This window comes from Megalobrama amblycephala, linkage group LG24 (genome assembly GCF_018812025.1).
Source record: "Megalobrama amblycephala isolate DHTTF-2021 linkage group LG24, ASM1881202v1, whole genome shotgun sequence".
NCBI classification, from domain to species: domain Eukaryota; kingdom Metazoa; phylum Chordata; class Actinopteri; order Cypriniformes; family Xenocyprididae; genus Megalobrama; species Megalobrama amblycephala.
The window spans coordinates 10,120,703-10,125,013 of NC_063067.1; the positions used below are offsets into that span (position 1 = coordinate 10,120,703).

The following is a 4,311-nucleotide window of genomic DNA, read 5'->3' on the forward strand; positions in this document are numbered from 1 at the left end:
TTCATTTATTATTATTATTGCAAATTATGTATCATAATATAGAGTGTTATAAAATAATACAATAATAATAAAGTATTATAATTATTTATTTTATTATTATTATATTTTTTCCCGAATGATGTATCATAATATACTGTAATATAAAATAATATAATAATAAAACAATAATAATAATAATAATAAAGCATTATAAATAATTATTTATTATTATCATTATTATTATAGCAAATTATGTATAATATTGTAATATAAAATAATAAAGCATTATAATTATTTATTATTACAAATTATGTATAATAGTATACAGTAATATTAATTAATATAATAATAATAAACCATTATAATAATTCATTTATTATCATAATTACTATTATTTAAAACCTTCAATAGCCAAACTTTGTTTGAAAGTGTTTGTTTAGCTTTAGTTTGGGGACAACCAGAGGTGTCTGATTCATAAATGAAATATTTTTTTATTCTAAAAGTGCAAAAAGTCTGAAGAAATGATCATTTGCTTTGTATAAAAACAATAGAAGCATATATGTTCAGTCTGCATTTAAGTAAGTGTGTTTGTGCCATCAAGTACACAGAGATGTGATGTTCTCCAGACATTGCCTCCGTCTTATCTGATGTAATGATAACAGCTGTTGAACACGGTTCATACTCTACATGTGTGTATAATTTATCATGCAGCTCAAACCAAACATGGACCTTCAGAACGTCTTTTCCTGTTCCTCCTCACATCATAAACATATCACCCTGCCGTACACATTTCATTTTTCTCCTTCTCTTTCCGTTCGTCCCAGTTTTGCTGATATTATTTTGCAAGACACTGTTGATCTAACCTTAGGCTGAGTGAAACTTGGCGTGGCTCTTCGAACTATTAATTCGCAGACAGAAACGTTTAGTTTACAGGTGTCTCCGTGTTCATCTCTCCTTTCATCTTCCAGAGTGTTGTGCTGACTCACGTTTTCATCCAATTTCTTCATCCTGGTCCTCTTTTATCTGTTGTCGTGGCATTCGAGGAGATGTTGAAACATGCTCCATCCCTGCCCCCATGTTCCATAAACAACCAGGAAACAGGGCCATCTGACAAATAATGTAAACATGGCATAACATCATGTTTATGGGATGTTGAGAAATTATGGAGGCTGAGAATTACAAGAACTTTAATAGATTGTTAAAAAATGGTCCTGTGGGGAACTCCACAGTTCTTGTGAAATATTTATTTAAAGCACGTTGATTAAATCAGTATTATCGTCTGTTGTAATTTTACTAATGCATGCAACAGAAGTGGTCTGACGTTGCTCAAGAATGATTTGCAATAAATATGCGCTTAAGGTTTTCAGAATGTCTCGTTGAATTTCTTTAAGTAACTTGTGACAAACTTAAAAATTTCACAAGAAAAAAAGCATCTGATTAAACAAGTTCATCACTATTCTTCACCCAAAAATGATCCGTCTGTCATCATGTCGTCCCAAAGCTAAACTTGTGCACTTTATTCACGTCTTATTGCTCTACATTTAAGGTCCTTTTTGCACATTGTGAGCCCTTAGTGTTTAATGGAAATGTGTAGCATTGTTATTATCAATTTATAGAAAATTATTTATAATATTAAAGCAATATAATAATTGATATCATTTTTTTCTTATGTTTTATTTATTGATTTGCTTTTTTTACTTTTTTACTGTTTTAAAAGAATTTTAAAACAATTAATTCTACATTTATTAATATTATTTTGATTAAAAACTATGTATATATATATAGAGAGAGAGAGAGAGAGAGAGAGAGAGAGAGAGAGAGAGAGTTTTTAATCAAACGTTTGGAAACATGACTATTTTTAATGTTTTTGAACGAAGTCTCTTATGCTCATTAAGGCTGCATTTATTTCATAATAAATACAGAAAAAACAATAATATTGTGAAATATTATTACAATTTAAAATTATGGTTTTCTATTTGAATATACTTTAAAATATAATTTATTTCTGTGATTAAAGCTGAATTTCCAGCATCATTACTCCAGTCTTCAGTGTCACATGATCCTTCAGAAATCATTCTAATATGCTGATTTATTTTCAATGTTGGAAACAGTTGTGTTGCTTAATATTATTTTATAACCCGTTAGAAAAGATTTATATTTTGAATAAATGCTGTTCTTTTTAACCTTTTATTCATCAATGAATCCTGAAAAACGTATCACAGGTTCCAAAAAAATATTAAGCAACACAACTGTTTTCAACATTGATAATAACTGAGTATCAAATTATCATATTAGAATGATTTCTGAAGGATCATGTGACACTGAAGACTGGAGTAATTATGCTGAAAATTCAGCTTTGCATCACAGGAATAAATTATATTTTAAAGTATATTAAAATATAAAACCATAATTTTAAATTGTAATAATATTTCACAATATTACTGTTTTTTTTTGTTTGTATTTTTTGTATTTATTATGAAATAAATGCAGCCTTAATGAGCATAAGAGACTTCGTTCAAAAACATTAAAAATAGTCATGTTTCCAAACTTTTGACTGGTAGTGTATATACTTACACACACACATATATATATGTGTGTGTGTGTGTGTGTGTGTGTGTGTGTGTGTGTGTGTGTGTGTGTGTGTGTGTGTGTGAATGTAATGTTTGGGAAAGTTGCTTTTAAAAGTAATGTGTTACAATATTGAGTTACTCCTACTTGCGTTAGTTACTTTTTATGTAAAGTAATGCGTTAAGTTACTTTTGCGTGATTTTCTCACCTGGGCTGGGCTTGCTTGTTTGCTTTTTAATAACAAAATAAAATATATATTTTTGGCAAATGTTAAGGCGCTTTGACACCAAGGGCCAGATTTACTAAACAGGGCAAATTAGCGTGAGAGTGCAATTCCACAAATGTGCCGATGGGATTGGCAAGTTTTGCGCATGATCTACTGCTGACGTGCAAATTAAAGAACACAGACGCAGTCAAATCATTTACATAATCACCAACGCAATCTAACAAGACCAGCAATAAGCAGAAGTGATGCTCATCAGGTGCGGGTCGACACAGGCGCAACTTGTTACATGTAATATAAGAATAACGTCTTCCTCTGGCATTCCAAAGAAATGAATATGAGACAGAAGATATTTTCTCCATTCTACCACGCGCTCTCTGTTCTCTGCGGTGTCTCCTCCTAACAGCAACAATTGTAGCCATGTCGCACAATGGGTTAAGACATGCTTTTTTGGCATTTAAATAATGGCATAGAGGGGTTTGCGGTGGCACAAGCTGTTAGAAATCTGGCCCCAAAAGTGAAATGAATAAGCCTCAGGCTGACGGAAATGCAAATTCAGGCCTGTACAGTAGAGGGCGCAGCTCAAACAAACCTTTCAGCTGTGCTGCCATTCTGGAATGAAGAAGAATAGGGCTGCGTTCCACTCCACTTTTAGACACGCACTTGTGAACTTCCCTAAGCACTTCCCCTTGGGGGAATCCCTGCCGCCATTTTGAAGTGCGTTCCACTTTGTGAAGTGGACGAGAAAAGCACATATTGGGAAAACCTCGCTCCCTCGATTTTGACCGAGTCTACATGAGTTTACTTCATATGTACACTTCAGGCAGCTCCATATACCACAATGCAACACGATTGCGATGTCACCGCATATTGGCGTTTAATTTACCCACCACAAAAGACTCGATGATATATTATTTTTATATATATATACAACCCAAACACACCTATATACTGAGGGAAGTTAGCAAGGGAAAAGGCATAAAAAAATGAACTGGAACGCAGCCTAGTGTGTAGGGGGAAAAATTGTTGAACACACTTCCTTCAGCAATAAAAACAAAAAAATGAAACACAAATGTGATGTTTATCTAAAGTCATTTTCGCTTATTGGTATGGTTGAACTGGATCATCAAAGGTCAGCAGAAAAGACATTATTTAATAAAGTGAGATTAAATACATAAAGTATAACTGTGTTATTTAACATATTAATATTGCATTTTACTGTTTTTATTTATCTTGAGGAATACTGAATCTGTTTTTGAGTAAGTGAGGTGAGTAAATGTATGTTCACATTTAGTCGAACTACAATAACCATCATGTTCATACAACACACTTTACTGAAAACACTTCTGATTTCTCTCAACATGGCGACAGGAGAGCTGACAGGAAATATATGGGGAAACAAAGTATCTTGAGTTACTTATTTGATGTAAATTTAAAATTTATGTTACTAGTTACTTAAAAAAAAGTAATCTGATTACGTAGCTCAGATTATATATATATATACATATATTTACACACAGGTGCTGGTCATATAATTAGAA

The 4,311-nt window shown here is 32.1% G+C and overlaps 1 long non-coding RNA gene across 1 annotated transcript in view; it reads right to left on the reverse strand.

The window, feature by feature from the left end:
- Positions 1 to 415: 415 nt before the first annotated feature.
- Positions 416 to 4,311, reverse strand: part of LOC125259946 — an 8,325-nt gene continuing 4,429 nt past the window's right edge. Inside the window, exon 3 of the long non-coding RNA XR_007182933.1 lies at positions 416 to 1,086. This is a non-coding gene — a long non-coding RNA (uncharacterized LOC125259946). The remainder of the gene's footprint in view (positions 1,087 to 4,311) is intronic.